This window comes from Dermacentor andersoni, chromosome 6 (assembly GCF_023375885.2).
Source record: "Dermacentor andersoni chromosome 6, qqDerAnde1_hic_scaffold, whole genome shotgun sequence".
Taxonomy (NCBI): domain Eukaryota; kingdom Metazoa; phylum Arthropoda; class Arachnida; order Ixodida; family Ixodidae; genus Dermacentor; species Dermacentor andersoni.
This window is the reverse complement of record NC_092819.1, coordinates 14,957,226-14,984,909: the sequence shown is the minus strand read 5'-3', so window position 1 is coordinate 14,984,909 and position 27,684 is coordinate 14,957,226. Positions and strand designations below refer to the sequence as shown.

The 27,684-nt window shown below is 45.0% G+C and overlaps 3 long non-coding RNA genes across 5 annotated transcripts in view; 2 read left to right on the top strand and 1 right to left on the bottom strand.

The window, feature by feature from the left end:
* The window catches only part of LOC129382240 (uncharacterized), a 97,697-nt gene that overhangs the window by 60,300 nt on the left and 9,713 nt on the right, over positions 1-27,684 (bottom strand). For 2 of the 3 annotated variants that reach the window (XR_008610338.2, XR_008610336.2), the window contains exon 2: positions 5,382-5,592. This is a non-coding gene — a long non-coding RNA (uncharacterized lncRNA). Of the gene's footprint in view, positions 1-5,381; positions 5,593-6,105; positions 8,129-27,684 lie in introns of those variants that run through there. The other variant, XR_008610337.2, reaches the window with a different exon arrangement.
* Positions 17,607-19,621, top strand: LOC129382241 (uncharacterized). Its single transcript, XR_008610339.1, has 3 exons — positions 17,607-17,691; positions 18,549-18,679; positions 19,604-19,621. It is a non-coding gene; the product is annotated as an uncharacterized lncRNA (long non-coding RNA).
* LOC126521185 (uncharacterized) lies at positions 21,316-22,817 on the top strand. Its single transcript, XR_007597193.2, has 3 exons — positions 21,316-21,328; positions 21,407-21,445; positions 22,618-22,817. It is a non-coding gene; the product is annotated as an uncharacterized lncRNA (long non-coding RNA).

Sequence of the window (27,684 nt, the reverse complement as noted above, 5' to 3'; positions counted from 1 at the left end):
GGCAACTTTACCAATCTGCTCATGTGTTTAGGTTCATGCCACACAAGAAAGTGCTGAAGAGTTCGACGCATCAAATTTGAAAACAATAACAAACTGCCTAATGGTACGGCTTATACAGGCTGTCCCAACTATGATGCACCAAGATCTAAATATATGCAAATTCTACGTAGCTGGAAAGAACCAAGGTCATGTTGTTTGCTGTCGCTTGTAGACACTCAGATTAACTTTTGCATTCCATCTAATTACGTAATTAGTCTTAATTAATGAATATACTTCTCAATTATTACAGTTAGACAAAAAGTGTCAATGAGAAAATTGCACAGCAACATGAAAAACTTCCTATACACCTTTCTGTTGCTGAGGGCGTGCTACATAATAGTAGAGAGCTTTAGAGTAGGGGCCCCAAACGTTTTGGGGCCCCAAAGAAACAGCGTCAAAGCCAGTGCGCATGTGCGAGAGGCAAACTGCGGTTGGGTTTTGCGTTGGGAACGCTATTTCACCGATTTAGCGCGAGCCCAAATAGCGGCCCCAAAAGCTTTGCGTCAACAAGCATGGCGGCACCCATCGAAGCAACGGCTCTAACCTATGGCACCAAACTGGATTCGATTCGTGGTAACGCGTGATGTCCGCAAGCTAGTAGACTGCGGTTATCGCTTTCTCTCAACTAGCGTGTGTTATGAAGATTGATTCATTAGGCGCCGCTGATTCCAAATTCGATTGTGGATTTTATCGCTCGCAGGCCTAACACCGCTAAGCTTGGCTGGTGGAGGCAGCTAAAGTTGGTTTGCTCAAAACTAAGCGCAACTAATTGTTTGCTGCTTACAGAATAACATCTAAATTGTAATTAAACGCGAATACATGCAAATCAAAATTACTATTCCTATCATAAAACGGTACGTTTTATTTTTTTTTATTTATAATAGCTTTTCTTTGACGCCGTAGTGGCGCTGTCAGATCAAGACGCTATGCACAAACGCAAAGCCCTTTTCTAAAGCTCTTCACTCCTGCGTGCCCCAACGCATACACCCTCAAAGCTCTGTGGGGCCCAAAACTATTGGGGCCCCTATTCTAAAACTGTCTAGTGTGTTTCTGAGCGTGAAAGAAGCCCTCAAGTGCACGCAGCGTGCCCTACGCGGCCAGTGGCGCGGTGTGCCTGACGTCATGCGGACCCGGCCACTGCGCAGCAGGCGCGGAGCAACGTGACCGGGTGGAAGAAAATTCTTGCGCTTAATTCACAAACCCCTACGAAGACCTTCGTAAGTGAGGAAGAAGAAAACTTTATCGAGAGAAGAGGAAAAGAGAAAGAAACATGGCACGAAGCGATTCAGAGACGTGAATTACGTCATTACGTCATTTCGCCCACGACCAATGTTAGTCTGGAATTTAGAATAAGCATTTCCAGCCAATCATGAGACGATGGTGGCTTTTCTTTGTCGTTTGCTCTTCCCGTGGCCTGTTGCCTTATACTGGCTGTACGCGTGCTAAACAAAAATGTAGTGTCAATTTTATGAGCGTCATTCTGCGTGCCTTATTTACCAAACACGAAGCGTCTGCAATGATACGCATCAGTGTGGTTATATACGTGTGCGTGTGTGCGTGTGCGCGCGTCATTTAGTTTTGTATATATCACTGCATTTGACGTCCCTCTTCATATCATGGACATGATTGCAGTCTGTCCTACGTAGCTTCGACTTGGGGCTGAATTGAAACTATAAGCAGCAAACGGCTAGTTTTGACAGTTAGAAACTAATAGGCAATATTTTCCTCTGTTGTTGTAGTTTTCTTTCAGTGTTCATGGAGGATTCTAGCCTCAAAATTACTGGGGAAAATAATTATTCGCAGCCATATGAGCGAGAGATACCTGAAAACACAATAAAAAATGAGAAAGCTAGAAGTGCTCAAAACATATCAATGATAAACATGATGGTTGTCAGGGACGGACGCCACACTTCTATTTGCTACCCTCCAATAGAGTGTCATGACGACTATGAAAACTGGCTACTGCCCGCAAAAAGATACATAGCTTATCAGACAATAATCAGAAGTTCACAGCACAGCATTAACCTTACTGCCTCGCACAGCAACGCACGCCCAGTATAACTCTGCGCTAAAATTGTTCAATGCATTTTGAGAGGACAAATCAGAGCGCGCACCCAAAAAACTAAACACGCACCATCATCAGCTATCAGTACACACATCTGGCCAATCGGTCGCTACAGCGCGCTCCAACACTTACCTGCGTCAGATGGAGCGGCGCAGATAGACAGTCATATTCGTAAGAATGCTCCCGCCTATCATAGAAATTTCTTACGTCGACAGCTGCGACGGCTGTTTAGGTTTTTGGAATATACCTACGCTTAATTTTGGCTCAAGTACTGAATTTGGCACATGTGCTCCCATTACATACACCCCTTTTTTCGACTACTGCACTCGTGTTTGCAGCGGCGGGGATGGCAAGCTTGCTTATCTCAGAACAGTTTAGCTTTGTGCACAAGCTTTTTCCAGCGAAGCTGTTGAACGCTGTGTTCCGGCGGTATGTGTGCGTGAGCAAAAAAGGTGGCGGCCATCCCAGAGCTAAAGGAGTTAAAGCATAAAGCAAACACGTATCGCCGGGTATGTCCCAGCTGCGTTTAATCGCGAGAAGTGTGAAAATATATTGTGATAAAAAAATAGCGTAATAAAAAAAGTAAAACCGGAATATACACTGCTTAGTACACTGCTTAGCACTTTACGTGCGCTATAGGCAAACCACGTAACCTTATCTCCGCTCCCTTCCACGCGTGCAATGGGTAGGCCTCGTGCGGTGAGTAGTGCGGAAGAACAGCGTGTCTACGAAGACCACCGTCGGGAACAGAAGCGGGAATGTGCGCCACGACGGCAGGCGGCGGGTAATACAGACGAAGATCGTGCCGCAAACGCCAAGCGTATGCACCTTTGGTTGAATCACCCCTACCGTCTCCACTCCCATGGGATTTCAAAATAGGCGTGTCTCGGCCAGACGGAAAGTGGTTCGCGGCGTGTCTCTTGGAAAGGTTCGGCGTTGTTACACAAACGTCAGTGTGCCCATGACGCGTCATTGGTCGTGTATAGACCTCACATTGGTAAAGAACCTTTCCAATGTCGCCACTAAGCCACTGGCGATCATATGATCATTGTGATCATAAAGCGATAGTCACCTTGGTGAGAAAATAATAAATCCAAAAAAGAAAAGGAAGGTTAAGAAAAGCAGAGTATGCAAGTAATTAAAACAAATAAATCATGAAAAAGAAGTAAATTTATTACGGCATGTCTTTTATCTTCAATCAACATATTTATAGCCAACCTATTTATCACCATACATGCAGCTCCGCTGGTCATCCACCTTGCAGAGTGGAATGGCACTAATGTTTACAGCGTAGCTGTATATGGCTAGCCAATTCATCCGTCCATCCGTCCGTCTGTCGGTCACCTGTACGCCAAAAACTCCTCCGGAGCAACCCCGTGCGCATGCGCGAAAAAAAGAAAAAGTGAGAGAGAAAGAAAGCCGCGCGATTAGGCAACACCGCCTAGATAGCACAAGCCCTGTTTGCTCCGATCCCTGACGTCACGCTACCTGGCCTGAAATTTGCGTTGACGAGGCTGGCGTGATGAAAGCGGCGACGTGAAAATCACTGTTGCCTGATCGGGAGCATAACCATTAGATACTATGGCAGTCGGGCCAGGTAACATGACGTGAAAATACCTAGTGCTATCTAGGTGGTGTTGAATTAGCTGCGCCAGTAGTGACGTCGTTGCTCTGCGTTGCCGCCGAGAGCTTGCGCAGCAGTTTGTCTCCGGCTGCGATATGGGTAGGCCACGCGTCATACGTACTCCTGAGCAGCAGGCAGCTTTCGATCAGCAACGCTGTGAGCAGAACCGGGATAGAGCTCGTCCACAACGCGCCAACGCTGCAACCCGGGCACGAGAATAGGCTCGTGCAGCCGAGCGCAAGCAGCAACTGCATACCGAGGATCCGGCAGCGTACCAAGCCGTCGTTTAATCGACCGTCGGGATTAACCAAATGATAAACACCGAAGCCGCTCGTTTTAGCTTCGCTGGTTAACCGTCTGTACGGAGTGGTTCGGTGGTGTTTTTTATATTATTGTTATTATATATATAACAGTGGAAATAAAATGGTAGGAAGGAAATGCGCATTCGCTATGCACGAAAGAAAAATACCACACTGAAGCAGGTGAACACAAGACAACAAACGCAAACGGCCTGTTGAACTAGGAGTGTGTTCATAGAAAAATTAATAGGCGGGCTTCTTTTTACTTTTCTTACGCCAAAATTGTTCATAAGCTCGCTTAGTGAATTCCGCGCCTGATTCCAGGTATAGGTCACGCTATCTCTTGACAGTTTGTTGTGGATATGCTTGACGTATGCGCCTGGGCTCTTATTGTCCTTAGCTGACTGCCACAATAGCTTTGTTTTGAGAAGGGTTTCCGGCGAACAGCCATCCGAATCGCTTATCTTTGATTCCTTCAGCTTGCTGCAGTTTTTGAAAGCAGCCGCCTCTTCATTGTAATCATATAGCTTCGTGGTAACCGGTCGAGCTCGACCGCTTTTTGTTTCACTGATCCTATGAATTCTTTCCACAGTGGTCCCCGTTATGCCAAGGGTATCGGCGAATACATTTTTTATCACTATCTTACAGTGAAGCTTTTAAGGGCTTGTTCCCTCAGGATCATGTCCGTGTGTAGACACAATATCCCAAAGATAGTACAATGCAGGGCTGACACAAAATCCCGAAGTTAGTGTAATGCCGGGTTGAAACGAGGCGTAGGTGAAGCAGGCGTTAAGCAATCCTCGTACGTGGCCCGATCCCGAAGATAGTGCAATGCCGGGCCGACCCAAGTGGAGGTGCACTTCGCCATTAAGGGGCCCACATACACAGCTTCTCTGGTGATCTTTCTTCACATACCGGAAGGGCACTGAGTATTTTTTTTTCAATATCAACTGTCATTTGATGTGCATCTTCTTTAAAACCAAAAACAACAATGTTGTTGCGCCTATTCCTGTCCTTAAGTTCTACCTGTTTTTTCTTCCTGGCGTCTAATCGAGCAGTCTACCCCACGCACAGTGCCCTCAAGCGCCAATAATTTAGCATAGTGTTCGATAAACGACACCAGCTTCCATTCAGTGGCAGTCAGCCTTGCTTAAATCTAAGTTTATTGTTCCGTTATCTGCTGAAACATTTCAGTAGTTGAAGGACCTTGATTGAGTTTGATATCCTCAGATAGTAAAAGCATAATTTGTGAGCACAAAAGAGTAAGAAACCCAACATACTTCATTGGGAGCGGCCGCACAACAAGGCGAAGATCAACTGAACGTAACCTTGACACATGAGAGTAATAACAAACCTGTAAGACGAGCCATGTCTGGTTAGGCACTCCCATTGAAGACTGGGACGATTTGGAATGGTTTTATATGCTCGGTTTCGGCTGATAAGGTCGATCCGCTTAGAAGTTTCCAGCAGCCAGTTGTGATGACGTCCCCGGCATGCAGTGATCATTGCAGAAATAGCGGGGGCTTGCTCCTAGGCGGCTAAGTGTGCATGGCCAGCTGCAGGATCTGTAAGACGAGCCATGCGGGGTTGACACGGTCACTGCCCTGCTGCCGCAGTTGGGAACAACATATTGAATGTTTCGTTCCCAAATTGAGCAGTTCTACAATAACGAGCTCTAAGATGTAAGATGTAATATTGTAATAAGATGTATTAGAATGAAACCAAGGCCATATTCGTAGTCTGCTTGTGATACCCAGACTGCCTTTTGAAGAGCAATTATTGAGCAAACCAGTTACATTTCTTTGCAAAGGGGAGCGCAGGAGTGGTTCGGAAAAAGTAGACAACACTGGAAAGACGCTCACTTGCAAGTGAGTTTATTCAGAGAAAAGACAACCAGGAGCGTTCTTGCGCATGCGCTGACATCGAATAATTTTGGGTAATATTTTAAACCAAAAGAGTTCGCCTAAGAAACTAGTTCTCATCACTACATCAATAACGACAAACTATGTATAGTGTGGGTACAGGAACATCGGCACGTGCAAATTGATTGAAAGAAAAAATATTAAGAAGTGACCAACCCTTCCCCTACCGGAAAACGGGGGTAAGCGAAGCTTGTCCAGCGTGCACCTGACCTTCGTCACGGTTAATCCACAGCTAAAGGTGCCGAATTGCTTCAGCCTCCCGCTCCCTCAGCTCGGAAACATCTCGTTGCTGTTGGATTGCCTGGGCTCGGGCGGCTCTAAAGGCTGGATCGGCGCGCCGACGCCGAGCCCTTTCACGGGCGAGTTCTCACCGCGGCTCGTTGAAGGCGGCCATTTCCTCGGGGGAAAGCGCAACGCATGAACGTCCCATCCGTTTTGCGAGAATGAACTGAACGAAGTCGGCGGCAGCACGTGCGACACCCTTTCTTGTCCTTTCCCTCACCGGCGGAAGCGAAACGGGCCTGATTCATTGCGCGCGTGGCGTGAGCGCACGACTGTGCAGCTGAAATTCTTGCTAATGGCACGCTCCGGCGCCGGCGCAGCTGTCAACTTATCAAACCGCGCTTTCATGCAGCTGCTCAGTTGCGCGAGCAACTGGTTTTTTTTTTTTTTTCGTTGCGTGACCGGCCTGACCACAATGCCACCGAAACTTGTAAGCCAATACAAGCTTCGCTTGAAAAAACGCATCAGAGGAGGAGGAAAAAGGGACGCGCAGAAGCTTCAGTCATGAGGGAGGAACGTTAATTTCTTCTCCACCAGATGCAGTGGCGGTGCACTACTACACAGGTCAGCGCGAGCGTTTTACCTGACCAGCCTCGAGGATTTGTCTTTCAAGTCTGCCTTTGGATCTGCTTACGATGTAGCTTTTCTTTAAGTGCTGTACAGACATATTCGCTACAGTAGGCAGGAAGGTGCGCTACGTTGATCAGGGCCATTAAAGATAAGGAATGCTCTCTTAGCCCGTCAGTTAGAAAGCGCCCAGTATGCCAGATATAAACTTTCTTACATTGAGTGGTATGTTATGTATAACTTCAGCGGCAAAGGGGACGAGGGGCTTAAGGTGTTTCTTTTCACAGGCCTTGTTCTTCTTTCGGCCATTTGCGAGGGGGCGCAGCCGAGAAAGCTTGTGGGGGGCTGTGAATACTAGGTCGACGCCGTATTTTTGCCCAATCCTATTTAGGCTGTGCGAAATTTTGTAGACATATGGCTAATTGGAGATCGCAGGGAGAGGCCTTCGTCCTGCAGTAGACATTGATGATGATGATGATGATGACGATGATGATGATTATGATGATGATGATGATGATGTTGATGATGATGATAGCATCACGACATACTTATTTGGCCTCTGGCATGGCGTTGCATTGGGTAACGCCTGAAGCTTTTTTTTTTTTTAAACCTAGATCCCACTGCAACTAGCACACTCGTAGGGTATCCCGAGACTCTCAGACTAGACATTTGAAGGTCAAAACTATGGCCAACCCTGTGTATCCATGACTTCGTCAGGAATGACTTGAGGTAGGACGAAGCTATACAGTTTGGTGTGAGAGGAGTCAAAGGGTAGAACGGCCTTCTTAGAACGCGGCATATATTCCCAACAACAGTGTTCGTCACAATTATAATACAGCGCTCAATAAAAAAAAAAAAAAACAGAGTGTACCATTGTGTGGAAGTTCTAGCGCCAATGATAACGACAGCGAACATTGTTTAAAATCATGCAACACTCGCTCACCTACTGCAGTGCTATTGGCATTATGCGGAACAGACAAAATGACAAGAGAACCGTCCACGTATCTATAAACACGTCGTCGACCTAATATTCACAAGCCCTCACAAGCTTTCTCGGCTGTGCGCCCTCGCAAACGGCCAAAAGAAAAAGAACACGACCTGTGAAAACAAACATGTTAAGTGCCACGTCGACTGGCCACTGAAGTGGTATATAAGATACCATTCAAATGTGGGAAATCTTATATCGGGCAGACCGGGCGCTATCTAAAGGACAGGCAAAGAGAGAACTCATAATCTTTAAAAGCCCTGAGCAAGGCAGCGCATCTTCCTGTGCACTGTAAGGAATCTGGCTGTACAGCACTTTTCGAAAAAAACCAAGATCGTAAGCAGACCCAACGGCAGACTTGAAAGGGAAATTCTCGAGGGTAGTCAGATAAATGCTCACGCTGATTTGTGTACGGGTGCACCGTCAATCGAAAAGAAATGAACTTTTCTCGCTCATGACTGAAGTTTCTACGCGCCCCTCTTCCTCCTTGCCCAATTTCATTGTTTTCAATGTTTTTCTTTTAAGCACTTTGCACGTGCCGATGTTGCTGTACCCAAAATGGTTTGTCGTTATTGATGCACTGATGACTGCTCGTTTGTTAAGCGATCTCCTTAAATTTTAAATATTATTCAATATACACCAGAACACCGTGAATTCAAAGCGCGCCGTCATATTGATGAGCGCCGGTCACGCCATCTATTCCAAGCGCCGCGAAGTAGCAGGCCTGGGCTGCCACGTCGGGAGATGCGACCCGGCGCGAAAGCGAAACTCGGGCTTTTTAGCTGGGCGGAAGGAGTGTTTCGCGTTTTTTCTAGCCTGTCATTTTCGCTGTCTCGATTCAATCAAACTTCAAGACCTCATGCAAGTCAGCAATGGCCACACTGAGTGATGTGCAGACTGCAGAAGCGAATACATCGGGTAAGCACGTAACCTGTGAAGGATTTTACAGCACTGTGTTGGTGCCACATTTTATTAAAGCACGCAGAACATTGTCCTCTGCACTTTCAGTTTGGTCTTGTTTGTCATGGTCACTACTGGGTTGGCCGCGTTTGGCAACCAACTGGCGAGGTCGTTTGACTGCCTGATTAGCAGACGCCTGCCCTTCACCACCTGCACATGGAAAACAATATATATGTTATAGTAGGAAGGGCTGTAGTTCTTTCCCATGCCATCACTGTTGCGAAGACATAAAGTCCTCTCAAAATGAAATAGAAAATGCACCAGGCCAATTGTATCGTGCAACCCCTTAAGAGTACAACATTAAGAACACATGCCTACAGTACTCGAACAAGCAGCATGTGATGCTAAACCTGCACTCATTGGAAAATGAGGAACTACAGTAGTTATAATGTTCAACTACATGTGCAGTCAAAGCCCATATAACAGGGCGAGCATGACGGATGCAGGTTTTGTACAGTTGCACAAACCATGACAGGGCACATAAAATTACCATCCCTACTTAAAGCTGCATCATCAGGGAAGCCTTTGGTACAAGACAACAACCGCACCTGCATTCCAAAAAATTAGCCCCACCAACTGCAGCTACCTGGTATCAGACCTGTTTCGCTTGTGCGAGGCCATATCGGATTGTTAGCGCTCCCTTAGAAAACAGTAAAAGAAACTGGTGAGAACGAGCAAAATTTTGTTACAAAATACAACAATAATTAAGCACCTTATTTTCCTCGCCTTATGAACGGAAAAATTTTGCGCTTTGCCCTGCATAACAGCCCGCACGCAGTTTAGAGCTCAGGATGCTCAAATGAATTCGTTACGAATGACACCTGCAACACCAGCTCGTAAAGACAAAAAAAATTAAATTATGGGGTTTTACGTGCCAAAACCACTTTCTGATTATGAGGCACGCCGTAGTGGAGGACTCCGGGAATTTTGACCACCTGGGGTTCTTTAACGTGCACCTAAATCTAAGCACACGGGTGTTTTCGCATTTCTCCCCCATCGAAATGCGGCCGCCATGGCCGGGATTCGATCCCGCGACCTCGTGCTCAGCAGCCCAACACCATAGCCACTGAGCAACCACGGCGGGTCTCGTAAAGACAGGCGCGCTGCAAGAACGCCTTCGGCGACGAGCAGTCATTGTTTACGTTTTTGTCGACGCATGCTACGTGACGAGCAGACTTCGTTTTACTTTCATTAGCAATAACGCTCACCAGCAGGGCAACATACTATCGTTTACAACTTGTCGTTCACGCTTAATGGTCATGCCGTGCAGCAGCTGCAAGTATCGCTAACCGCAAACTCAACTGTTCTGCTTAACCGTCGGGAGCTCTGCCTGAATGAAAACACGAAAAGGCTTGCCTTCTTGTTATAGCCAAGGCGAAGCACCGGCGCGGGATCCTGCTCTGTGGGCTTGTCCAGAAAGTGCTCGGAGCAAACCTGCGTGTTACACATATTACGTTCGTAGGGCGCAAAGTTGAACGTGGCACCAAAATATACGCAGATCGAATACTCACTCGTGCATTTTCACTGGGTTGGTAGTTCTTCCTATTCACTGCAGCTATCCACCGGTGGCGCAGCTTGTCATTCTTCGTTGCGGATGGAAATCGGTGCAGGCTGAAAACACCGCACCGGCACGATTCCCTACGTGTATTGTGCTCTTCGCAAACAGCGCTAAGCAACCTGCTCCTTTTCCGCTGGTTATTTTGGCATCCAAACACGACGCAACGATGCCCAGATGACTTCTTGTACTTTGGATTCGCGTGAACGGGCACATTTCCGCACTTTGGAGTCCTAGAGCTAGCGCTAGCCATGTCTGCTGGTCGCCGGCGAACACGCTTTGGCAGCCCAGAACAAAATGGCGCTGGTCGACCGGGCGATCCGGGTGCGAGAGTATGCGTTCGATTAGCCTGGGTGCGAGGCTAGCGTGTTCTGGTCTATAATTCGATGTCAGCGCATGCACAAATCGCTCCTGATGGTCTGTTTCCTCTGAATAAACTCATTTGCAAGTTAGCATCTTTCCCTGTATAGTCTACCTTTCCGAACCACTTATGTACTCTCCTTTCCAAGATATGTCGAACCAACTAGTCCAACAGTTTACTATTATATAGCTACATTTCATAATGCAAACTATTTAAACATTTGTTTTAGGGCACAAGTCGCTTTTTCAAAATTGTATAGCATGCTCAGATAGACTCAATGAAGTGATTGTCATGAAAGTATTCTTAACGTTCATTTCTTTTTCTGCGCTCTGAAGTAACACTGCGATGTATTTAATAAAGGGAAAATCAAGCATCCACCCGTTCGCAGCAATTGCTACAAATGAAACCCATACGGGTTCCTCGAAAGAAAATCCTCGCATTGAAGAAAAATTCACCACGACGAATTTTTCTTCAACTTCGAGGCTTTTCTTTCGGGGAACCAGCATGAGTTTCCTTTGTAGCAATTGCTACGAACGGGTGGATGTCTGATTTTCCCGCTATTAATGACATTTCAGCACCTTGCGGGTTTCCGCAGAACTTTACGTCAAACTGCGAAATATGTTTAAAAAATGACGTCACTGCGCGCTTACGGATCTGACTGGCAGCCCTCTCAATCGTTTTCTTAAAACGAAGTGCGCAGGCCGATAACAACAAAATAAAAGAAAAATCAGTCGCAGCGTCCAACGTACGCCATCACGTTTCTGGTAACGACTGCAATCTACCTATGTGCCCTCAGTTACAAGATATAGGCCGGCGCTGAACACGAATTCAAACACACTCGTTGGCATAGAGTTTGCTGCAGAGGTTGCTACTTTGGAAACATGGGAGCTAGTATCTCTTGGGGCTCCCAGCTTGTCGGTTGAAACAGCACGGGAATGATGATTAATTAGTACTAGTTTGTCAAAACATTGTTGTGGCTTTTTTTCTGGCTTCAGATGGCTTTGTGACTGTAGATACTCAACTTCAACTCTAACTTTACGCTTATTTCTAGTATGTACGCTAGAAATTATTGATCACTATTGGTCATTTTCATCAACATATTCATAACAAATGCAGTAATTCGCAATAATTAGGCATGTGCTGACTGACTTAGGGCGCACTGCGCTATAAAAATAGGATTTCTTGAAAATTCATGCCAATAAACACACATGAAGTGTTGTAAATAAAGACACAAGAACGTTTGAAAGCTACAAGCAGGAAGATCCCACAAATGTATCTACTAACCACCATTTTATGCTACATGAACAATCGCGGAGCCAGAGTTCCTTCCAGCTGTCTTAGTAGCAAACTCTAGGCTCCTAGGACTTCAACAGGCATTCGGTCTTCGTTCTTTGCAAAGACAACAGAGAGCGCTACAATCCAGACGCGCAGGCGTGCAATGACGTCAGTTATTTTTCATACTTCGCGGGCTTTCTTCAGAGCCCCGGGAAAAAAGAACCCGTTGCAGACAACGTCATAAAGAGAACATTATTTGGTGTTTTTCTCTGTGCTCTAAGCTTTCAAGATACGACTTGTGCCTTAAAGCTAATACTTCGAATTTCACGTATTTAAACTTACCTAAATACCGACTAATCACTTCTCAGAAAATTCGCCTCCTTCGAAAATTCGCCTCCTTCGACTCTCGTGCACCAATCCATCTTTACTTTCGTTCAAATAAAGTGAAACATCCGGTGTACATGTGTAGCGCGTGCGTGCGTGTGCATATGCATGGAACAAGTTGATCAACTGCGAGCGAAGAGAAGGCACAGTCCAAAGGTGACGTTTCGACGAGGCGACTTGTTTCGTCAAGGTCCTGTCGAAGCCAACTTGCCGGCGCGTTCACCCTGGCGACGACCCCCGCGTCTGCCAAGCGCCGCCTCAGTCGTACTCTCGATATCCTAAGTGAAAGCATGCTTAGGGATAAGAATTAAGGATATTCTACGATACCAATATTCGACCTCTCGTAGCGGCTAAATCAAACCTCTGTAGCCAAATGAGGGTTCCTTGGCGATCACGCCACATCTGAACAGCGCAAACGTAACAATGTTATATTGAGCGGCCGGTTTCAGTAGTGGGTGACAAAGACCTGTTGGATCCAGTGCAGTAATACTAAATGCATGCTCTTTCTTTTGTTTCTTTTTCCTGTTGTCATCAGTCTATTCATAATTTCATAATTTCATCCAACTTTCATCCAATTTCAACCAACTCTAAGGGCACATTTTGATTCCTTAAGTAATACGTTGTTCAACACTGCTGAGCGCTGGTCTGTTTACCAGGATAGCACAAGTTTCGAGCTATGTACAACTCATAAATGTTAGAAGTTCTGCTACATTTGTGTAAAAGACAGCACTGTTATGAAATGTATAGTTGAGGCTTTCCGAAAAAGAATACCCAGGAAACATGTATATTCAGCACATAACTTTCCTCATGTGGTCTTTTACGGTGCCCCAGTGTTCTGTAGCAAACGGATAATGCTTACGGATAGGCTCAATTCCTCCGTCACAAAGAAACAGTCTCGTGGCTGCCAAGAAGGTGCTTAGTTGCGCGTAAACTACGATGGTGAAATTGCGCTTGCTTACTTCTATCGGGTGGTCTCTGCTCTGAGAGCCGAGAGTTCGTCTTCTGTCTGCTAAATTGTCCATTTTATCTTCCTCTATAACTACGCGAGTTGTATGTGCTTGGAAAAGTATCCGGATGGAACCGGAGGCCCATGAACAATTTATATATGAAGCATACTCAATTTAACTTGAAAAATTATCTCTATTTGCCTAAACCGCGTGCTTTATCTGAAGTACAGAACTCATGCATACCAATATTTTCCTACATCTAAGCCTACGCCACAGTTTCCGTCTACCGAAACAAGACTAGCCTCTTCGTCAAATTGAGCACCTGCCTTTTTCTTTAATTTTTGGCTTCTTACAGAAAATCGTGGAATTCCAAACGGACCTTGTTCATCACTACAAAATAGATATACGAGTTCTTGTCCAACAACTAACAAATCGCTGGAAAATAGTTAAGGAATTCTGGGACTTATTCAACAAAACGGACCTGCTGGTAAGTCTATATCGCCGTCCCTGAATACGTTTTCATTGTATGGGGCCGTTGTATGATTACAGCGAAAAACCCTGTCGCTATCGGCTACCAAAAGGAACAGCATATCACCACTGTGTACGCTTTAGACGAGAACATAATTCTGGCGTTAGGCTCATTCGAGCTCCGAAAGCCGAGAAATCGAGCAGGCGCACAAAATCGATGCCGTCAGAGAATGCGGCTGCGGTGATTGCATTCGAAATAACTAATATTCACCCGCTTCGCATTCTGCTCCCTATTTTCAAGTAAGCTGGCGCCACCACTATCTCTCATTTCGCGTCCAAGACAAAGTATGTGAGAAAAAAGAGATTTGTGTCCAGTATATTTTAACATTCTACTGAGCATCCCCAGGCCGTCTCCAATTAACTACAACGTTACGACAAGCGTGATCTTCAGATCCGCACATCAGTTGGACAAAAAAAAGCACAAATAGGTGATCGATTTTATATGTAACTTTCCTACATTCATAAATGCCGTGTTTTTTTTTTAATAGAAACACGTTACAAATCAAATGTATCAACTATTTCTGTTGTTTCGTGCTCGACTGATTTGCACATCAGAACGTCGCACTTGTTGGAATTTTGTTGTCCTAAGAAAATAAAGGTGCTACAAATGAAATCAATAAAATGTTTGCAATAAATTGCAAACGTCGATAAGAGGCCGCTATCAGACGAGGTTCTTTTAGGTCCTTGACCTAATGCAAAAAGCGCAGCCCTGAAGGCAGGTGCCGCTATAGCCTTTCTCCGAGCCACTGGGCTGGACGCACGGCTCTAGAGATGCCACAACGCTGTGAACTTGTGTATACGCACCTCTTCTTCATACCATCATCCTCATTCACCAGCCCTTTTCCTCCTTGTCCCTTTTCCGAAGTGTAGAGTAGCAGGACAGAGCCAGTAACTGCTGCTGACAGCTCAGGGCGACCACTCTTCCTTTCTGTAAATCTCTCTCCCCCTCCCTCCCTCCCTCCCTCCCTCCCTCCCTCCCTCTCTCTCTCTCTCTCTCTCTCGTTTCTGCTGTCTTACACCCAAATAATTTACACACTCCATGAAATTGGCTTGTTGGGCTAGTTGGTACATGGTTATACTAGGAGAATGCCAGCAAACTTGAGAGTAGAAAAAGTTGAGAGGCAGACGTAGACAAAGAGACAGGAAAGTGGCTGGATCAAACAGGAAGGTTGATCCAGCCACCTTCCTGTCTCGTTGTCTATGTCTGCCTCTCAATTTTTTCTACTCTCAATTTTGCAGGCATTCTCCTAGTATTACAGCCTTCAGCGTCGCGTTGTAACTATACGATGACGCGTCCTTATGAGTGCACTTTAGTGTGCCGCGCACTGTTGTTGATCACGTGCATTTCGTGAAATCTTAGGGCATGCACTGATATATTTTCGACTTTTTCTTGCCTTAAATGAGGGCCCTAGATGTCTAAAGCTTACTAACAATAGTGTTAATCATCAAAGCACCCGAAAGAATAATGTAATCTAATAGCTTTCCCACAGCCAGTTTTGCTTTCGCTTCCCAGAAGGTGACTGTGCAATCACGTCATGACGCAGAAGGTGGTCACGTGGGAGCAGGACATCGCGACACTTTGGCAATCACTCCCGCTCACTCAGTCGTCTGTCTGCTATGCTGCTGCGTCGGGCCTCCCGACAAGTACCGGTATAGCAGGCGACTGAACGAGCAGAAATTACAAACAATTCTAGCGTAAAGATGTTTCTACGCTAGAACTGTTCGTAAGAGCGTGATGCCATGAGAACTGATTCCGAGCATATCGGTAGCGAATGTGACCGGCCAGTAGTACACAGCACGTACGAACGAAATGGTTTGTGATTACGGCCCGTGATATGCGCATATCTAGTTCGGACAACAGGTTCTACGAGAGCGATCAACCTCCCAGCATCGCGATCACGAAGGTCGCTCGGGACGAGAGTGCAATTGCAGAGGGCGTAAGTGGTAATCCCTTGATGGCAGACAAAATGGAAGGTCACCATATTATGCTCGGAGATTAATAAAGAATGCTAGAACAAAGCGAGAATCGCGAATGTCCGAAACAATAATGAATAGGCGAGAAAAGAAGTAAAAGAAAAAAATTAAAACTGAAGCGCTCACAGCGCACGCAAGCGCAATAACAATGTTAAGCGTCACTTCAAAGCATGACCTTGATGGTCTGCTCGCGCAACAAGTGGTCCGCATACTTTTTTTCTAGCGCGTGGCTGCAACATCACTCACGAGCGCGACTAGTAAGCCTAAAAGCGGGAGTAGCTGGTGACGCAACAGCGATGACGACTTTTAAGCGGGAAACCAAAAGCATAACCAACAAAAAACGAAGGATACAAAAAGGAAAGCGAGGCTATTTATTCTTCATTCTGCACTTGCTTTTATGCAGCAACAGAGAAAGCGCAGTGGCAATGTCATCATTGTTTTTATTTCAGACAAAATTATGGCGCGCTTACATAGTTATAGGTGAGAGACTAGTTAAACGTTCCATGATCTTCCCGAGTGTGCGCTTCAATCCTCTAGTAGTAGATAATCAGATCACCTGAGCTATAATACTAGAATAAAATGTGCTGAAGCACGGCATCAATAGCTATGAGAAGCAAAATATTCCCTACATGACTATGACGCATTTCTCAAGACGCAATTTTCGCATATGAATGTGTTTCAAGAAAGAAATAGTGCGCACCCTCTTCCTTTAAATAAAAAGGTATATGCGGTATACAAGAATAAACGGTTGGGAGTTTGCACTTTGCCTGCATCGCTTCCACATGCCACAATTATGCGCCACTGAGCCTCTCGTATTTTGTTGTAGCGCAAGCTGAATGACAACAGAAAGGCACATTTGACGCACACGCAGCGCTCAACGGGCGCTTTGACTTAAAGAAGAGAAAAAAAAGGAACTAAATCGAACGTGCGTTACTCATTCCTACTTTTTCTTTGCTTCCTGTGGTGTTCAGTACTCAAACAATGGAGAGGCTTACACGAACATGACCGTAAGTAAGAATGAGGTGCATCCGATGCTTCGTGAGCGTTGCATTGCACTACTGAATGTACAAAACTGTTTCATTACCATTGCTTCGGTTCAACTTTTTGCGAACGCAATAAAAAAGCTATTTGATGCATCCTCAACGAAGTTTATTGTGATTTCAGGCTATGTTCAAGAATGACGAGAAGCTTTATGAATATATTACGGGAAACAGAAGTCGTTTCGAAAACCTTATAAAGCAGGTGAGGTCAATTAGCTTCGGTTAATCAGCGTGAAGGATTTCACAAACTGCGCTGATTTACTTCCTATTTTCTGTCTGCGGTGGTGACCTGGACAGACCTTCCTCGACTTCACAATTGAAAATTGCGACGACCTCAAAAATAATATCTCGTCTTATATCGACGAGGTAAGTGACTGACAGTTTCTTGAATAGTAGATTCAGGCAGTCCCTAAACGGCATTAAATAACGTTTACCTGATATTTTAGGCGCGACTATGTGAGCACACTTCAATTATTTATCGATGACGTGTACATTATTTTTAATCACTTATAGTCTAACTTTCGTTAAGTTTTGTGCCAAGCATGAAAGAAAAATGCTGCTTTCTACATACACTATAATTGAACTGTATATCTCACATCTAACAAACTTCGTTCAACTATTTCTAGCGGTCCCTCATAAAGACAGTTCTGTGTGTTAAACAAAGCCCTGTCCCGTAATGTGCCCACCCTATATATATGTATGTATATATATATATATATATATATATATATATATATATATATATCCTGCCGTTGTCCAGTGCGTTTAGTGACCATTCCTTTGTTGCCACGTTTCAGTTTGGCAACATTGGAGTCTGCAGCAATATTGTGGACATATTTTCGGACGGATTTAACATTATCTGCAACAGAATGATTGACTTCGTCGTAAGTAAACAGGAACTATAAACCTGCTCGGAATTATTTCCAACGAACGATGGCATCGTAGCCAGCTGTGCTAGATTTATCCGGGAAGTATTTGTGAATGGTAAGAGAATAAAAGTTAAAACAACGAAAATCGTCTGAAGCGGCAGCCACACTTTGTAACCAAACCGGCAGAACTCGTGTCCAATAGCTGTCGCTATAGGTTTCATCTTACTTTCTTCTCGTTGCTTAGGCTTTTAAAAAAAAATACGCGGCTCATTTTTGTGTATCCATCGTGTAACTATCAAAGCGCGTTTACAGTGGGCAACGAGTTTAGCAGCTCAGCCGGCTGAGTAACCAGTCGTCCCTCTCACAGATAAAGCAACAGCAAGTGACAGGATGCACCCTCAAAGAAGCGCGTCATCAAAGCGAAAAGCTCCACTTCTACTGCCTCTAGCACGCCGCATTCTGGTGCCACCCGAATCGCTTAGGAGTTCGTATGGCATCTGACAAGCACTTCGACTTATCGACTCCTATTGAATCGCTGCCGACAGATGGAACTGTAGAAAATACCGAACGAGTCTTCAGACAGGCTAGCCAGTACTTCAAAATGTTTATCTACTTTTGTGAGTTGTTCTTCCGCATGTGTGACTGCATGTCTGCCAAGGTCGCTGATGCGTCGCTCGGAAGCCTCGCTCACCTTTGCGCAGGGCGTCCATGCACTGTCTACGAGAAACAGCTGTACAAGTATTTTGTACAAGTACAGGAAGGCCCCCTAAGAAATTGTTCCTTAGGACCTTCTCTTGCAATAGATTTGCGGTTAGATTGTTTGTAAAACTTATGTGCAATAAAATCTCAATCTCAATATCTCTTTCCTCTAGAACGGTTACTGGCTCTCGCTTATTATCCTCGTTGGCATCTACGTGTACGGAATTTATATATCGCTGACCGCTTCCAAGTATCTCTACACCATGGAGAGCTACACTTACGAAGGAGAACCTGTACGACCCGAGTGAGTTTCTTCTAAGTTTGCATACTGTTTTGATCAATCAATCAATCAACCAATCAATCAATCAATCAATCAATCAATCAATCAATCAATCAATTCATTTTTACTTGAAGAAGAAGCGAAGGACATCAGAAGAAAAAGCTAAAAGTGACAGTCATTCCACTATGTGAAGATGGAATGGCAGCGAAATCACTTTGCTTTTCGTTTGAGAGCTTTGACTGTCGTGAGCTTGAATGGTTGTCATTTGTTCGTTCAGCATCGTGGGAACGCTGTTCGTCGGTGGTCGTTTCGCACCGGCGCCGTTTACATTCTCGTTGCTGTTCCCTCTGACGCTCCTCGTACATATGTTGTTCTTCGGGTGTACTAAATATATGAGTCCCCCCCATCGATAACGCAGCCGTTTTTAGTGCCGATACCTCTAATGCTTATATACTGCTATAACCTTGACGTCATGCTATTTTTCATGGCGCGCCTTCTAATCTGTTCCGCATTTCGACATCTGCACCGCCGCACTGCACCCGCACGTGATCACACACACAAAGCAAACAATGAAACCCATTGTGTGTGGGTTTGTTAGAAATCGATAAGTCCGTTTCTGTTGCTGGACGCCCAAAAACCACGGAAGGTTAGCCATATACAGCTTTCGCTCTAAAAATTGAACTTGAGAATGCTTCTGAGCCCTACGCGTGAAAATATTACTTCCGGTATTTTTATATACCTTGTTGTTCAGGCTAGATCCCCAGTTAAATAAAGATAGAGTAGATCCATTAAACGTCATGCTATGTAAAACCAGTGTTAGCAATCACACGGTGGTTGTTTGCTTTCGTTTAAATAAGCTTGTATTTACATTCTTTTGCAAATGTAATTTTTTAGCGTTGTCCCACAATATAGTACATCTAAGTCCTGATTTATTCTTACATCCTGAAGCACAAAATTTGAAGACCTGTAAGTACTGTGTTTCGTCCAAATTTTCAATAAACCGAGGTGAGAATCTAACCGTTGCTTTTTATGTTGCAGCCAAATCCACAAGAGGCAAAGAGCGCGCAAGAAGTAAGTTTTTCACAGATTATCAATAGCTGCTAGTGGATTTTGTGACAGTATTGAAAAGCTCAAAAGTATAAAGCTTAATTAGCGCAACATTGCTTTTCAAGTGCCTTTCGAGTTCTGCATTTTCTAGTAGTGTATTGCTGTATGACAGGTGTGGCTCAGTGAGCGCAATACACGAGATCAAGTACACTTCTGAACACTGTTCGACCTTATTTTCAAGAATCAAATTAAAAGGGCCGACTTACTATAGCTACGCAACTTATATGATCCAGAAAGCGCGCAATGTTGGTCGGCGACGAACGAGTGCGAAGACATCCAGCGTGAATTTTTGTTGCGACATGAATTGTTACGCATCAGTAATGTTACGAGACTTTCGCTATTTTCACAGCAGAAAAATTCTGTGCGCGAATGTGTTGACAAGAATGATATTGACTTGCATGATTTTGTTATTCATGGTCGGGTATGTGTAAACCAGTTCCAACCACTACAGTAAATGTTTAGATGCTTCTGCGCTAGGTAAATACAATTCCTGAGCAGTACCCTTACGTTTATAATAGGAACGCAGCGACCACTAGCAGAGCGCTCAGGGTGGCCAAATACTAAAGAGCCGCTATTACACGACTTTCAAAGAGTCGTGACAGTGCGTGTTCGTGCCCGCCTGCAACGTTGCAAAGTTCTGTGCATTCATTTACATGTAAAGCAGCTCGAGTAACGCGTTACTGCCCTTTCAGGGGCATCGCGGCGCCATTAATCCTCAACGAAGACGAGCGCCTCAGAAGCGAGGATGCAGAGTGAGTACATATATTCACACGAGTACCGCGACTGTTAAGATGCACAAATGCCTGCGCGTTAGGAGTATAAGACTTCGTAGCGATTTTAACTCAATGCGCTGTGTTGGTTTGGGCTACGACTGATGTGCTTAGAACTTAGCGTGCCACATAGACTCAAAGATTCCTTATCACTATCCGTGTTCCGTAGTCTCAAGAGTGTTTGGTTCGTCGCTGCAGGAACAGCTGCAGTATGCATTCAGAAGTGTCTGAAATATCTGTAACCAGAGACCTTGGCATTACTGAAGGTGTTTGCTCTGCTGGAAAGGGATGAAAACTTAACAGATCAGTGCAGTTTTTATGCATATAAAAATGCCATTGATTCTGCTTCCTTGGGCGAAGCGCAGCTCAGTTGCGTAACTAAGGCTGCAAGTACGCACAAGAATCAGCATGTATCCGCACCAAGAAAACGCGCGATTGTCAAGAGTGCACTGTCTTAAATTGCCTATGGGGGATCACTGAGAAGAGATTAGCTGACAGATTTTCTGGCTTCGTCAAAAGTCTTAGATATCGCTTGTGAAAACATAAAGCTAGAGAAATACGTCACTCTTTGTGGATGATGCTGCGGAAGCCAAAGGCGGCACTAGGACGTGTGATAATGTGATGAAAAGGAAAGCCATGCGAACTTACTTGGCTGCTTTTTTGGTGGTAGCAACAAGGCGCCATTCTTTTACCACGAAACTTGTTTGCTTACACTGCAAATAATTTATAGCGTAGTACATGACTGATGTTTACTAATTTCTATTTTTTTCTTTAGGCGGCTGCGGCAGATACGTCTGTAAGTTCAAAAAATGAAAATCAGTGATGAATTTTACAAAGGTCGGATGCAATTTCTAACTCGTCTTTCTTATTGCAGACGAAAGGCAATGATGGCGCCTGACACTCAACTGAAGTAGTAAGCTCGGAAGATATTCTACGAAATGTTAATCTGGAGATTACTTTGTAGAAAGTGAAAATACTATAGCATCGAATCTATGGCGCTTAAATGCTCGACAGAATAGTCTGTTTGCTCGTCGGTTACTGTAGTTTGCTTTTCAACTTATTCGAAACATTATTAAGGCCGAGAAGTAGCCGTTACGCGCTACATTGATTAGAAACGAACAACTTTCCATAGTGTACAAGCATGAGTACTAAGCCACTGCAAACTGCAATTCAATAATTGCAACCATCGTTGGTGCTAATGCTCTTAACTGCTTCATATGATTATCTTTGCTGAAAAGCAAAACTCCAAAGAGAATAAAAAGTAACAAAATGGTCAGTTACGCTAACTTAATTCTGGCAGAGAGAGCAGCCGGTATAATGACTGACAGCATCACCATAAGTCAACGTTCCTGAAAGATAAACTTGGCCCGTTCGCAAAAAGGAAAAAAAAAAAGGTTTATGTTAGGACTGTTTGTGAGAGAAGGTACCAGGCAATCGTGATCTTTGACATATTAAAGAAGGAGGCTGGCTAATGGCAAACGGAACTTACAAGCGAAATGCTTTTTGGCCACTTGTTTTGATGCGGAAGCGTCAAATGGTTCACTGCGCCAAAAAGCTGGCGTCCGCTGTCTGTGGCTTCCTAAACTGCCATTGGCTACGACGCCACATCACGATCGAGCCTCGACGGAGTTCCCATTGGCTGTAGCACCATGGCACGTGCGCGCCTCGACGCAGCACAGCGGCCGATGCAGAACGCCAGCGCGCCAGGTGTTGCGGGAAGGGAGAGGGCATCGCCGCAACCATACGTCACCGTCGCTCTCGGAATCCTGTGTTATCAGCTCGTTCCTTGTATGCGCAAGATCTCGCCTGCGTTCTAACTGCGCCTCGGTGAGGCTAAATTAAAACGCGCCAAGCACCTCAACGCACTCGCTTGCCCGCGAGAAATTCCTAACTGGAAGGACCACTCAGCGACGTTAAATTGGTCATTAATGCTTTCGCATCGAGAACTCATAAGAAGTGATTAAGTGCCCTCGGATAATTTTAATTCTGTAATTATGCATCATTTATCATTGCAGTAAGTTGTTTTCTACTGTATTCTAAAATGATATCTTCCTAAATTCATTTTTTCTTTCACATCTTTTCCAGTCTTGTGCCATTATCGCCGACGGTGAAGACGACAGCCACCGCCAAAACGACTTAAGACTCATTTTTGAAGCTTTATATTGTGATGTGACTTCCAAGCGGCGTGTTCATTGTCTTGGGAACTAATGCAGTGGTGTACAGAAAATGCTACCACTGTAATGTGTCAAACTACATGTCACTACTATTAAAAGAGACTACCTCCAGTGTTCGTATTTTCTGTCGTCATCCGTTTACACACGAGCATGCACCTATGCATGCGCCCACAGCCACACACAGCCACACACAGTTCTTCTTCACCCCTCTGTATAGGACAAAGCTCCTCGCTCATTTCATGCTCTGGTTCTCAATGCGCTCTCTTTATTTTTTCTCCGCGCTTGGTTGCTTTTGATACCGACTTCCTCACTTCTTTATAGCCGACTTCCGTTTTTCTGTTGCCGACTCCTTCACCTCCTGCCTCTTTTCTTCTGCTTGTCTGTTCGAACACATACCCAGAGGCAGATAGATTCTTGAGGATTGCCCAAGAATTTTTGGCATACCCGTGCCACATGCTCAATTGCACCTACCCAGTGGAACGTTCCCAGTGACGCAAGTTCGTGTCGAAGAGGATCATTCAAGAGCGGCACATACCCACTGGCGAATACACGCTGCATGAAACTGTTATATCTCGGTCATAGAGAAAGAAATTCAACAAGAGCGGACACTCGGCGAAAACTGGCAACAGGGAACACGTCACGCCTAGTGTCAATCCCATCCGTTAGTTGACATGAGCATCGGGAAAAAAAGAATGTGAAATGAACTTACAGACGTTTTATTTTCTTTTATTCTTTCCCGTTAAAACTAAAATGTTTTGCGTATAAATGAACTTATACTTCTCGACTTATCTTTCTTGCGTCACCTAGCAACAAGCTAGCGGCAAGCCAGACGTGCCACATGCATGCACCATTCGCCAGGCATGCCACCGAAGTGAGCGGGGCCGGCTGCGCATGTGAAGCTCGGCGACCCGTCTCTTTTGGGTGTATCCCGTTTGTCGGGCTCCCGGCGTTCTCTTGCGTTTCATCTGCATTTCGACACGGCACCGCTGCACTGCTGGAAAATTCCTCAGCAAGCTGAGGAATTTTGTTTGACTGTCTGCGACGCACTTCAAGCACATTTAGCCTTACTGCACAACACTGAACCTATACAGTGGCGCAGTTATCGAAAAACAGCTCCGCCGTCCAGGCCTAGTTAATTTGAGTTAATTGTACTGGGAGATGCTTGCGACGCTTTCTATGAGCCCAAGCATTATTATCTTATTTCGGTAGTTTTTGGGCGCCCTTGCCAAAGCTGGCTTTGTGACAAAAAGCACCTCGGCCGTGTGACCCAGCTTCACGTGTACTGAATCTTACCGGGACAAGTTGTGGCGCTTTCTCTGACCTTAGGCATTAACTAATTTCGTTACTTTTTGGGGTACTTTTCAATCACACTGGCCGAGCTCGGCATACTGGCACAGTTAGCCAAAAGCAGCTCGACTGTGTGTCGTGGTGAGTTTTGCCTGTTCTGAATTTTAGTTGGCAAGTTCGTGAGGCTTTTTATTGCCCTGCAACAACATGTACCTTATTTCGGTGCTCACGCTTGTCGAAAACCTGACGAGCGATTGCAGAGAGTGATAACAGGGGAGGGTGTTGCTTTCGCCGGCAGGACGCTTAAAAAATAACGCCGTGGACCTCAAGAACTTGACATTTCTGTCTTCTGAGTGACTGAATACAGGCTTTGCACCCACGAATCTACTAGAAGGCATTCTGCGAGCCTATAACATTGTCTGGCTGTGAGCTTGTGTTGTAGCCACCTCTGTGTACTTGGCGTACCATCGCGTCGACTGAGGCCAAGTTGTTTTGAAAACGCGCAGCCACCTGTGTATTTGTTCTCTTAAAGTGCAGGAAATAATGCCCGGGAAGGGAGGGATGCTTGAAAATTGGATGTTTGCTTCAGATTTTATGGCATTGTTTGGGAGGAGCCTATTTGCTACGATAAGTATGTAAAAGTGATTTTTTCTGTAATGCCGCTCATTCACCACTTACGCACCTTTCACGTCTACACGCAATATTCCAGTTAGGTCAATATACCAAAATAATTCACGCTTGTAATTTACTTTTTTTTTAGCTGGTGGCATCCGGTGGAACTTCGCACGGCAACGACTGCTGCTTACCTGGTGCCACAACTTTGGATGAATGCACAAGAAGCCCGGAACGAGCATTTATATAGAGCAAAATAAACGTTTCATAATTTCAGAAGACGCCTTGCGTTTACTTTATGAAATTGCACGTGACACATATTCGTTGGAGGCTTGTAAAGATCGTTCGCAATCATTTTTACTAAATAAAACGATTCCGTGCCAAGGCCACGCGTGGTTCAGCAGTAGAAGCAAAAAACAAATGTCACGCCGATCAGCGGAGCCGGCGTGGCGTGTACCAACTGGCGTTCAAAATGCACGCGCCCAAAACCGAAACTAGAAGGTGTTAATCGCACCCGCTTGGTGCGGTACAGTCAATTCGACCGCTGGGCTCTATGGGAGTGTCCGCTCTTGCTGAATCACTCTCTCTATGTCTCGGGCAAGACAGCAGCATTCAGCACTTGCAAATTGGGGAGTAATGGCACAGGAGGCTTCGCTTTAAAAACTGAAGTTCTTGGATTGAAGTCAGTAAAGCCAACATACTTGTCCCTCTAGCTTAAATTTCCGAGCTAAAATTACTCCATATATTTGGTTCATGCAAAACAGGTATCCCCTTCTTCAACACAAAATTTGTTATATTTTGCGGTTTTATATCACGTATATTCATAATCAGAATTTGAGTAATTATAGATGGATCTATTTGCCTGCTGCTTACATGCTGCCTCAAAACAGCACACGGGCTAGGGCTTGCACGAGAAGCTGCCAACCCGGCTCCGCAGATGGTCGACTGTAGTCGAGTTTTTAGCGCATAGAAACTCTTAAGGTCAAGAAATGGTTTTGCCTCGTCAAAACATTTGCCTTAGAGAAGTTTGGAGTTCAGAAAGATGCGCGTGCATATATTCAGTAATCGTTTCTTAATCGTGAGAGTCTTTGTCGTAAATGCTTATTGCCTGCATGAACAGCTATCGTAATAAAAAGTCTGCGACTCTTGAAGACAAGCAGTAACTGAATTTCGTTTCCTTCCCATGATACGTTCACCGTGACTGGCATTACGTATATATTGTTCCTTAGCATGTGGGAGTAAATGTAAAACAATTTGAAGAAAAAAACTGCGTTAGTTCAAAAGCAGGGCCCACAGCTTCTCTAGGCCTTGCATTTTTCCTGCTTTTCATGTTCATATTTCATGTTTTTCTTAAAGTTGTAGTAACGCCACTCGAGAATTTCCTTCTGTGATGTCGCTACTGAGCTCTTAATGTGCATGATGTTATTCCGATGCACATGAGCACAAACACCGCCGCGGTTACATTGATTCGTTGTTAGGGTCATTAAGGTTTTCAGCTTTGCTCTGCCTCCTAGAAAAGACAACAGAGTTCAATTTCGGATATCATTTAACGCCTAATGATACCTCGGCACACTTCTCTTACCACACCGGATGTGTGTACTTTCCCAAGAAGAGGCTGGGATTCACGTCCACAGTGTTCGTGGTAACTGCTTCAGGGGAAAAAATTTATATTGCTGTATGTTAGGAGAAAGTGTACGAGTTTATGTTCATTGTATGTTAAAAGTATGTACATATGTATGTAATTTAATTATGGGATTTTACGTGCCAATATCATTTTCTGATTATGAGGCACGCCGTAGTTGGGGACTCTGGAATAATTTCGACCATCTTGGATTCTTTAACGTGCACCTAAGTCTAAGTACATGGGTGTTTCCGCATTTCGCTCCCATCGAAATGCGGTCGCCATGGCCGGGATTCGGTTCCACGACCTCATTCATAGCAGCCCAACACCATAGCCAGTAACTAACGGTCGCGCCGGCATTGGCGAAGCAGAGATGAATACTTATGGTTTCAACTTTTGTCTCTTGACCACTGTTAAAAAAGTACCGAGCTATTTACGCTGGTACCGCTATTTAATATTGTAATAAACGTTACTTAAAGTTGTGTACACATATCGGATTTGTGTAGTGCGGCGATATATTTTGTATGTTTCTGCACAGTTCCGATGGAAGTTCGTGGTCGCCAACAGAGACAATACGAATTTGTAGCAGGCATTTCGTGAGAAACTGCATAAATGGCTTCAGTCAACAACTGTCGTATGTGCCTACAATTTTTCCGGCGGTACATGCCGTGTCCGATTGACTGCTCCACGTCACTAACAAGGCTAAACAGACGCTGCCCTCTCGCCACATTGCAGCCACGAAAAATAGTCGCAGAGATCTTCTTAAACGCACATTGAAGCGTGTACATCGTGCACATGCCCTGCGAATGAAACGTCCACACACACACGTAGGGACACACAGCGTGCAGTACGAGACCTGCGCAAACACGTGCAGTGCAGCAGGCAAGACCAAGGCGGCGTAAAGGAGGAATTGGAGAGATGCACACCCGCTCGTTGAAATTTTACCCCGCATGCGGCGCTCTCACGCCGCTCCGTGGTGCCATTGTTGTCTATTGGTTGTATGTAAATATCTGCCTCCATGCATGCAGGATGACGGCGATATCGGCTTCTGCACCAGTTAATCTAGGGGCTGGTTAGATACAGAGCGTGTGCCACCTAAGAATCGCGATACACGTGATATGCAGTTATCAACGACTAAATTGCGAGATGTAGGAGGCAGCGCACTGTTATAACAAGGAGAGCATGTTGTTAAACGGGCGTTTCTTTGTGGTAGAGCACACCTAAAAAGTGTCGAAGCTGCAAAGCTCCAATCACCAGGCAAACAAAGGGAATGGACTGGAATGTGCTTCTGTGTCGTATAGAAATATTTCTGTTTGCAATATCCCATCTTGAATTTGATCCACTAACAGAAACCTGGGAGACTCTTGGTGGAGGAACTTTTTGCATATGGTGCCTTAATTCGCCGTACGTACTGTCAAAGGATACAAGACCTCAAAAATTATGCTGTTTTACGTGCGG